Source organism: Mercenaria mercenaria, chromosome 14 (assembly GCF_021730395.1).
Source record: "Mercenaria mercenaria strain notata chromosome 14, MADL_Memer_1, whole genome shotgun sequence".
NCBI classification, from domain to species: Eukaryota; Metazoa; Mollusca; class Bivalvia; order Venerida; family Veneridae; genus Mercenaria; species Mercenaria mercenaria.
Window position 1 is genome coordinate 7,479,849 of NC_069374.1, and position 11,650 is coordinate 7,491,498.

Here is an 11,650-nt window from a genome sequence, read left to right on the forward strand (position 1 = left end):
ATATGTTCATGCAGTATTATTACGAAAGAAAGCCACTAGACATATGCAGAAATTAAGCCAAAATTAATTTCAAAACAACTATGATTGGAAAACATATATTGATTGCTGGAATTGTGGAAAATTAGGACATTTTATGAGAGAATGTAGGAGTGTTTTGAGACCTAAAAGAAACATATTTAGGCCTTTAAACTAAGATCTTCCTGTCATAAAGAAGTCGATGGTAGGAAAAATGATTTTTCAACTTATTTTATAGCGCTAGCGGGGAATCCAAACCCTTGTACAATTAGAATAGGGAAACAGAAGATTACGGCATTAGTAGACTCTGGAGCAGAAGTCTCATTAATTAATAGGAGAACAAATGAATCATTAAATAGAAAGCCAAAACTATTTAAAAATCATAAAGTTTTATTACAGTTTGTAAATGGTAATTCACTGCATGTAGATGGATACACCAATCTTATTTTTCGAATAGGTGGAGAAAAAATAGAACATAAATTTTATGTGGTCTTAAATATGAATAGAAAAGCAATACTTGGAAGGGACTTTCTCATTCAGAACAAATGCAGAATTTATTTTGATCTTTTATCAATGACAGTTAAAAATAGCTATGTCACATTACAAGAAGATGTACATAATTCTTCAGTAGTTAGATTGCAAAAGATACTGTAATAAAATCTCAGACAATGCATATTTATTCAGGACAATTAAGAAAAGACTCTAAACTAAAGAATTTTAAAACATATGAATTAAAAAGTGTTGAAGATGGTTATCGTAGTACAGAACCTGATTTAATGGTAGCTAATTCAGTCATAAAATTACGAAAACATCGTAGGTTTCCTGTTATGTTAGTAAATGCTACAAATAAAACAATTAAATTAAGAAAAGTTTGTGCTGTTGCAACTGTTGAACAAATTGATGAAAAATGTATAGCCTCTGTTTCTGATGTCAATGAATTATCAAACAATAAGGGTGAAAAGTCAAGTATTAATACAAAAAGAAATAATAGCACCAAAAGAACACTTTCAGTATGTAGAAAAATTAGTTCAAACAAATAGGGACGTTTTTGCGAATAATGACTCAGAATTGTCACAGACGATTACAATGAAAATTCCTACTATAGAACATGAACCGATAAAGCGGCGACCATGTAGAGTACCATTAAATGATAGGAAAATTATAAGTGACGCTATAGATGAAATGCTTAAGGCTAACGTAATAAGACCTTATCAAAATCCCTATGCAAGTCCTGTCGTTCTGGTTAAAAAGAAAAACGACAACAGTACCAGATTTTGTATAGACTTTAGGAGGATCAATTACCTGGTGAGACCCACAGCATACCCTCTACCTCATATCTATGATATGTTGGCTCTTTTAGGTGAATCAAAATACTGAACTACCCTAGACTGTCGCTCAGGATTTTGGCAAATACCGATTGATGAAAAAGATAAAGAAAAAACTGCATTTACCACATTCAGGGGTCTATTCGAATTTAACGTTATGTGCTTCGGATTAGCTAATGTCTCTGGGGTGTTCCAGGAACTAATGTCTAAAGTCTTAGAGGGTCTAGATTTTGCTGTCGCGTACTTGGACGATTGCTTCATCTTTAGTAAAACATCAGAAGAACATAAACGCCACTTAGACATATTTTTCAAAGGTTAAGAGAGCATAAAATCAAACTTAAGTTGAAAAAGTGTCAATTCATGCAGCCTAAAACCAAATACTTAGGTTTTGTCATAGATGAAGATGGCATCAGACCTAATCCTGATAAAGTTAAAGCTATTAGGTAACTTCCGGTTCCAAAAAATGTGCGTGAAGTTCGAAAAATAATCGGGGCATCCTCGTTTTATCGTCGGTTCATCTCCTCATTTTCAGAAATAGCAGAACCTCTTATAAACCTAACAAGGAAAAAGTCTCCATTTATTTGGACAGAAGAATATCAGAAAAGTTTTGAAAAAATTAAAGAACAATTAACAGCTATTCCTTTCTTATCCTACCCAGATCCAAACAAGCCGTATACATTGTACACAGATACCAGCGATAGTCATGTGGCAGCGTGCTTAACTCAAGCCTATAATTCACCAGAATCAGATGAAAATAAAGAAAGACCTATATATTTTCTGTCTCATAAACTAAGTGAAACACAAAAGAAATACAGCACTATTGAGAAGGAGGCGTACGCCATCTTTTATTCTTTGCAACGTTTAGACTTCTTTTTACACAATGCTGAATTTACAATCAAATGCGACCATTCTCCGCTCCAGGTTTTATTGAAAAGTCCAATGCAAAACAAGAAAATTCAGTTATGGGCATTGTCTATTAGTGGTTACATCTGTAAGATAGAGTATCTTCCAGGAAAAGCAAATGTTATTGCTGATTTCTTTTCACGACCACCAGAATCTGAAAATAAACAAACAGAAAGTGAACAAGAAATTGAACCAGATATTAATGACAATTCCTACAAAATTTTTGACAAACATACAGTGAAAAGCATAAATGTTATAAACTCTAACAACTTAAATTCAAAAGAGGTAGCTAACAAAGAATATCAAAAACAAGATTCTTTAGTAGAAACTGTCCCAGAATTTGCAGAGTTAGATATGAGATTAGAACAAGATAAACATCCTGCAATTGTTCAGATGAAAATGCAACTTAAGCATGGTGACCCAAATAAGGCTGAATTCAAGAAGTATTTAGAAGTAGACAATATTCTATACTATATTTCGAGCCCAGATGAAGAACCAGTTATGAGACTATATGTTCCTAGTCATTTGAAATCATTAGTTATAACAGAATATCACAACAATGGTCACCCCGGTACACAACGTATGTTTGCAACTATAAAAACAAAGTACTACTGGCCAAATATGTTTAAAGAACTTCACAGATATGTAACAACCTGTGCTGATTGCCAAGCTAGAAATTTGACAAAAGTTAAAGCGCCCTTCAGAGAAACAAATATTGCACCATTTCCATTTGCTATTGTTTCAAGAGACATATGTGGTCCTTATGAGAAGGAAGACACTTAGTGGCAATCGTTACATTATTTGTTTTGTTGACATGTTCAGTGGTTTTCCAGAAGCTTTCGCAGCTCCTGATAAAAGTACAAATACAGTAATAGACTTACTTTTGATTGAGATATATTCTTGATATGGATGTCCTCTCCAGATAATTCATGACCGAGGGTCAGAATTTACAAGTTCTGCCTTTAGGGAGGTCCTGAAAGAGTTAAATATTGACAATGTATCATGTACAGCAAATACCCTGAAAGTAATGCAAAACAAGAACGAATGCACAGAGTTCTGCATGATATTTTAGCAAAAAGAGTTCAAGGTAATACACGTAAATGGGATTTTCATCTTAATATGTCTTTAGCAGGCATACGTCACAATGTTTCAAAAGTTCAAAGTTCACACCTTTCTATTAGTTTACAATAGAGACAAAATTTCACCTATTGATAATTTGCCTAGAGCTAAATACCATGGCGAAGAGTTTCACAAGATAGTTCTTCAAGAACAACATTCAAGTTTCCTTACTGTTTATAGACATTTAAAACGCTCAAAACGAAAACATAAGACACAAGTAGACAAAAAAGCAAAAGACATAAAGTTTGAAATAAATGATCCTGTCTATTATAAGAACTATCAAAGAAAAAACAATCTTGAAGATCGCTGGAAATCACATTACAGAAATCTTGAACAAAAAGGTCCAGTTACATATCTTATTAAAAACCAGCTTGACAACTCTGTTGTTCAAGTACATGCAGATCAGATAAGGCTTGCTGACATTTCTGAATGGCCCGAACGTAAAGCTGTTAAAGGTTATCTAAGACGAAGGGTCAATTATGCAATACCTCCTGATGATTCTAGCTCAAGCAGTAATAATGAATCTGACGCTTCTGATACTGAAATATCAAACAAAATCAGAAAAGTTAAAATGCCTAAAAGCACATATAGGGTCTGTCAAGAACGTGAAAATTCTTCCTCGGAAGATAACATTCCTTTAGCTCAGCTAAGAAAACATTTAAGAGAACAGAGTAGGGAACAAAATGACTCAGAATCTGAACAAAAAGCAAGCAATACTGGCGAAAGTTCAGCTAGTATAGGTAACAATACAGAACAATTACCTTGATAATGAATCCCGTATGGAATCAGGTGCTTCGCATTCTGATCAGTCCATAGAGACGGATGACATGGATACACAGTCTTTGTCAAACGAGTCTGAAAATAATCAAAATAATATGGTTATTGAAAATGTAACAAGAGACACAAAGACACCTAATCTTTTTATGAAACATAATACTAATGACAAACAAAAATATCTGCAAATGATATTAAGTCACATGGCTGAGAGTGAAAAAGCAAAAATATGATGTTAAGTCAAATGGCTGAGAATGAAAAAAACAAAAATGACATAATGCAAGGTCTGCTTAAGACATTATTTTAGACCTTAACTGTTAGACAATTGTTTCAGGGCTTAAACAATCTTAGAGAATACTTTGCTAATTTATAGCATAACATGATACACAAAAGATTGGTAAGAAAAGTAGCGCTATATGATGACGTTGATAAAACCAAGGTGTATATTCATATACACTGTATTGTTTTTGTAAATATCTCAATTAAAGTTATTGTTCATACATTTATTATTATAATTGTTCGGTGTTGGTTAAGTTCCTAATGCACAAAGTTATATTTTCTGCATTGTAAAAGGCTAGTAGAAAATACAAGATACAACCACAAAGTAACGTTTTTTTCTTTAATTCTGTTTAGAACAGAATACCTATGCTGTTATTCACATTTGTAATTATTGTTATTAGAATATTTTAATGTCAAATCATTTAGTGTTCTGAGACCTGTGAGAAAAATTATATCACGAGGTTCACTGGTTTAAGCATACTTTAGTATTGTAAGACGCACGAAAACAGTCATAGTGTGAGGTTAACATTAAAGCATAAAAATTGTATATTTTGTGTTTTGTTTCTCCAATTTAATGTCATCTGCAGTCTGTAGAGTATTAAAACCGGTATCACGATAAGTTTCTCCACTCACCTGTTTACAGAAACCGGTGTCATGATAGATTTTTCAACACACGTAGAAACCGGTGTCATGATAGGTTTATACACGCACCTGTTACAAAAACCGGTGTCATGGTAAATATCTCCTAGCACCTGTTTAAACGTATTTCTGAAGAGTTTTACTTTAGATTAAGAAAAAAGAAATAGTTATATTCAACCCCTTTGAAGTTTCTATACGATATTTATGTTTTTATTAAAGCACGTACGCTTTGCCAGTAACTAATGACTTTGAATTTTTATTCACGTAATTTTTCTTAATAGTAAAATGCAGATACGACTAAATTTAGAGGCATAATAACAAAATAATAATATATCACAGAATGAGCCGAATAAGTAAGGCTTACAATACGTAATTACTTTTATTGCATATATGACTTTGTTGATTTAGATTTAGTGTTCTCTGACCTTTTTTGTGAGAACAAGCATATTATTTTACTAGCCATTATAGTTAAAGCACATTTACCGCAATACATTTCCACAAAATGAATGAATTGCTGTAATCGTATTAATTCTATTTTTTTCTATCAAATCTACATGTTTTAAAGTTCATATCCTTAAAGTATTCATTTTAAAGTTATATTGTTCTGTCTTTATATTGATAACATGGTAACAAATGCTGCGAAATAAAAAGAAAAATAAGGCAACCAGTACAAAGGAATTTTGTTTAACTATGTATCAAATTCGCTTGCTCGAATGATTTTGGCGAAATAATTCACAAAATATAAGTCTGTTTAAAAACGCAAATTAAATCACGGGTACTAAACAGTGCCTGCGGCACTGCCTGTGCCGACGAGGATTGAAGGCACTTCGCTTCCTGTACCGCAGGTACTTCGTCAATGTTTACAAAACGAGCGAGATCGGTGAGTGATTTTTGTCATTTTTATCATTTTGTAACTGCATGAAGCATTTTTTCAAAAATCGGGGAATGTAGCGGGGTGTAAATGTATCTTATCTACATATCCTTGCTTAAATTTGTGGCAAGAGATCAAATTCATAGAAACGTAAGGACAAATAAGTTTAGAATGAAACCTGATTTTTTCACATCAGTGACTGTTTAGACTCATTTCTTTTCGCTGACCAAAACGATGCCGTCTCTGCCGTCGTAAATCATATTTATAAATGACATGTGATCTGCTAAAACATAAAATGTGTCCAGAAAATTCCGAATTTGAACGTTATGCCAATTTTGAAAAAGTGCCGCAGGCATTTCGACGATGCCGCAGCCCCTTCGAGGTGCCGCAGGCACTTCTAAAAGTTTTATAAATTTGGCCCATAACTTACCAAATCTCAAATAACTCGCATTCGTACGATTATATTTTATATTCACAAATATAAAAAAAGTATAGCAATCGGTTTATCTTCGCTGGTAATCTTAAACTCTAGTACGCGATTGTTCCGGTCAGTTAATTTCCCAAACATTATGCTTTTTGAAAATTGCCTTCTCTGTCCGTCCTATGCTGCCCGATATGTTATTCTTTTTTTCAAGTTTTGTTTGCAGGAAACGAATAGGTTTTTACGTACATGTAAAAATTCTCCAGTTTGATCGTTTATGAGCTATACTTATATAAGTTCTCCATTTTTCTGAAAACATATATATATATACATGTACGTAAAAACCTATTCGTTTCCTGCAAACAAAACTTGAAACAAAGAATAACATATCGGGCAGCATAGGACGGACAGAGAAGGCAATTTTCAAAAAGCATAAAGTTGGGAAATTAACTGACCGGATATATATATATATATATATATATATATATATATATATATATATATATATATATATATATTTGTAGATATACTTAACATTTCCAGGAAACGTTAGGCTATTAAAATAACTACAGAAAATTTCAACATCAATATAGTTTCGGATTTTATACCGAAATAACTGTCTAGCTAGTAAGTGTTAGCTGTCCACAATGGACTCTTACACAAATGGTATCGAGATTATAATGTGAATCATCGCAATAATATTTACAGGAAAATTCTGACTATTGAGACTCTTATTAGAAAACTTCGCTTTATCACGGTAATTTCTTAAGTATCGCGACAGCTACCTGCCTATCTCATGGCAGAGGTTATAATGCAGTAATTCGGTCAAAAATGTGCTTCCGTGGTGTAGTCTAAAGAAGTCTCTAGTAAACGGATCCTAATTTTTCCATTTTTCGCGCAATTGCGCGTAAATCGGGAGCCAAATGAGCATTATTTCACTCGTGGAATGAATTTCAAATAAAATAGGACACTTTTCATGCTAATACTCGCATGTTTTCGAGTTGTTTTACGTGAAAACAAAGTAGGGTTTTTATTCTGCTGACCGCTTTCTGAAATGCGGCAATATGAGGGTACCTGACTTCAGTTGACTTGCATTTCACTGCATACTATTAAACATCCCTTTTTCTTTTCGTTTACTTGAAGGAAATGTACGGGTATCTTGTGGAAAATAGGTCTACGACGGAGTGAAAATCTAGAAACTGTAACAAAATTGTTCTGAAGTAGCTGAATTTTATCTGAAATTTTTTATTGGTATATAGCCTATACCATCATAATGGATTGATATTTAAAGCGTTACAAAGGTTTGGTCCCTTTATTTTACAACTATAAAGTCAATTTACTACAGTATCATGGGTGCATTTAGTTTCTGCCCTTCTGTTTCTCTGTCAGTCTTCCATTTGTCTAGTTTCGGCCAAATTTATGTCCCGATACTTTTTGAAAGTGCCTGCGGCACCTCGAAGGGGCTGCGGCATCGTCGAAATGCCTGCGGCACTTTTCCAAAATTGGCATAACGTTCAAATTCGGAATTTTCTGGACACATTTTATGTTTTAGCAGATCACATGTCATTTATAAATATAATTTACGACGGCAGAGACGACATCGTAAATGATAAAAATGACAAAAATCACTCACCGATCTCGCTCGTTTTGTAAACATTGACGAAGTACCTGCGGTACAGGAAGCGAAGTGCCTTCAATCCTCGTCGGCACAGGCAGTGCCACAGGCACTGTTTAGTACCCGTGTAAATGTTAACGTATGTTTTAATTTAAAACATCTTATTTAAGTTAAAAGATAAATATATAATGTACTTACCTTATAATAACTTGAATACGTGTAATCATTCTTTTTGTCCATTGTTATGTCCTTTTATTATATCTGAGCGCTCGTATTACGGTGGAATTTTAATTAAATTCTAAAACAAAAACACGTCTGCACACAATACAAGCAAAAGTATAATGGCCAGTTAGCTTACAGTTTCTGCCACGAATGCAAAACGGGACTGACAAATTCACGGTTGAACACACAATATTGACCAATGAAAGACGCCCTTACAGAACGAGCCCTTAAGGACTTATTATCAGCCAACTATATCAGCAACTTCCTGGTGGAACGTCAAAGTGATAAAGATAAAATTATGAAAATCAACGAAAAATAACCTCGAGCTATAATAATATATCAATCTTTCTCTCCATCTACAATTAAAGAAACTTTGTTAAGACAGAATTTATGAACAATGTTAAATGAAAAAAGAAATAATCTGAAATTCTGTTTATAAAACAACAAAGAAACAAGACAAATAAGAAACATTTTAGCAACAGATATATTTACACGATGTCAGATTCTCGTCAGTGTATTATACCTTTAATTAACCATGCAGTTCTTATTGAAAATATCCGACGCAGTTTGCAATTCAAATGATTATGAAGACTTTATTTCGCCCAGCTGATATGAAGACTATATTTTGCCCTAGCAGAAGACTACTCTAGCTGAAAACTGTAAAGAATTAACATATTAAAACTAACTGTACGTATTCTAGACAATTTTAGTGATTAGCAAAGTCAGGATCCCACGGCCTGCTCTACTACCCCGCAACGAGATGTGTGCATATAGAATTCAACAACAACAGAGAATTATTATGGAACTATGGGACGCCGATGTGAACAACGCGAAACAGCAGACTTGGTACCACTTGCGGACAATTGATGTTTGTACACTGCAGAGAATTGGCTGATGTTGGAGGCAGATTTGTTTGAAACTTAACCACTTATGTTTATATGTATGGCAATCTCTGATAGGTGCATCAGAAAGACGGAATTTCCACAAAATTAATGAAAAACCAAACGAACAGACGCTTATCTGACAAACGTGATACTGTACACGCTGTAATAATATATATAGATTATATCTTTATTCTGACAGATGTGACTTTCGCAAATGAATAACTGTTTAATTTCAATGTATAATGTTGTAATATTGTAAAGCTGCAGACGAATGTTAAAAAAAGATATATAATGTACTTTATTTGTATGAAAAATTATCACGTTCAAGGAAATTCCTCCATTATATTTGTATCATGCTTGCACTAACTATTCTGATGCCTAAATACTGAGAAAATTGTATCTATCTGTAATGTTATGTACTTTAAATTATCTTTAATATGTTTGTGTAAAATTACCCAACTGTTTAAATTGTGCAGTTAAAAAGCTAATTCTGTTTACTAAATTTTACCTGGCGAACCCTCGGCGACATTTCTAAACAATCAATATTAAGGATTTTTTATAGCTTAGATTTACTATTAATCTTTTTTTATTATATTTTGTGGAAGAAATGAAGGGATTTGTAATGTAACAGGTTTGAAAGGTTCGGAATATTGTATATTCTATAAATCATTGTTTAATATGTTACGGAGAAAGATGATAAACTGTTAAGTTTGAATTTAAATTCAAAATATTGAACGCTTGCTGAATTATCAAACCTGTCACAAAACATGTAGCCCAAGGGTTAAACAGGTATACTTAGTTGTTTATACCATTTACTTCCGGGATCAAAGTTAAATATGTTTAAGGAAAAAGGCACGACGAACTGCGTAATTTTACATAGCGACTAGACTGCTTAATTAAATATATATGTTGAAACATAATTATCTAGAGTTAGAGAGAGAGAGAGAGAGAGAGATCGGGTAGAAATGCTAGATTTATAAGGTCACCATCACTTGATAATATCTACGTAAAAATGTTATGTTTAAATATTAAAGACTGTTGCTATGTTAAATAAAACTGGTTAAAAGGTTATGTTTGTTGTATTAAATGAACACGCTACGTTACAATGTGTTGCGAAGTTCTCTACAGTTATTGACATTAATTGTCTTATAATTGTGTTTGACTGAACTTTCATTTATTGCTTAGAAATGCTGATTACTTTTGCAAACCTGATCAGCATATTGTTGTTCTTTTACAACTTTAAAAAAAATGAATCAAAGTCGATTTTTTTTTGTTAGATTTAACCTTAATTTGATTTGGTTTGTTATGTTCAGTACTAGAATCGTTTACAAAAATATCAAAGTTTTACTACTTCTTGATCTGTTGTCTGCGGTAATATATATATATTATGTTTTTATGCTGCCCAGAAGGAATGCATATACGTCGCCGTTTAGTTGTCGTTTAGTCCATCCTTCCGTCCGTCTGTCTTTCTCGCTATCTTTTGTCAGGAGTATTCCAAAGTAAGCCTCACTCCAAAGAAGATATGCGCATGTTATCTTCATGTTCTGGTCGGTTATATTTTAATTGAGTGTTTTTGTGCTATGATTTTTAGTATTCATTAGCAGTATTTCTTGTCTTTAGTATTCTTTATCAGCCACTGACTGGAATTCAGCGAAACTTCATCAGAAGCTTCACCCTTAAAGGGTATAACGAATTTTTCCTCTTCTATCCGGTCCGATGACTTATTTATCTCGTTTTAGCCCTGTGATTATTCAACATTAGTTAACTATAACGCCATTCTTGTCCGGATTATTTCTCAGCAACCTTTGGCTTTGGAAATCAGTGAAAATCTATAAGAAGCTTCACTCTCAAAAATCCGTATTTCGATCAGATGTTTTTTTCACAGTCATAGCCCTTTGATTATTCAGCAAAACTTCATACGAAGCTTTACTCCCAACCTGACGATAAACGGTAAAACAGTGATTGCACGCAGATCATCGTCCGGTGAATAAATCATTGTTTTTACTTTATCTGCTTGTCAAATGGATTTTTGTAGCGAAATGTCTATAAATTCTAAAAAACAATAATATAAATTTTCCTCAAGCTATCTGCTTCGTGTTTTAAAAGCAATGATTCGAAAAAGACTAGCTTAAATAGGTCTATACAAGAATCAGAAGAATAATCAAAGATATTTGAAATACCAAGAACTACAATGTTTAAAAACTAACTTGTGTAAACAGTAAACCCTTAGCTTACAGCAAAATGCCTTACTAAAATAATTACCAGAATGCCACGACCCAGGCTTCTATTACCAATAAAGACACAAAATGCCCTTATCTGTTCTTTATAGGAATATCAGTCTAAAGTCCTGGTGCAACAAGTATAATGAGCCACAAAAGACGCTTAAAATGCCACCAGAGTACTACGACCCGGGACTCCAATGCCTTTTAATATATCTAGCTAAAGAATGCCTTTCTTTTGCTTTGAAATTGTCTACTTGGCAATGTATCTTGACTAGTGCAACAAATAATTAAATAAATAGTTGTTGTCGATGTGTCTTCAACTGCAAACTGAGAGTCATCTAAAGTGAAGCCAAGTCCTTTG

The 11,650-nt window shown here is 33.2% G+C and overlaps 1 long non-coding RNA gene across 1 annotated transcript; it reads right to left on the reverse strand.

The window, feature by feature from the left end:
- Positions 1-901: 901 nt before the first annotated feature.
- LOC128548348 (uncharacterized) lies at positions 902-8,814 on the reverse strand. The gene is made up of 4 exons (XR_008366960.1): positions 8,160-8,814; positions 4,124-4,217; positions 3,125-3,216; positions 902-2,397 (listed from the first exon to the last, which is right to left on the reverse strand). It is a non-coding gene; the product is annotated as an uncharacterized LOC128548348 (long non-coding RNA).
- Between the last annotated feature and the right edge of the window lie 2,836 nt (positions 8,815-11,650).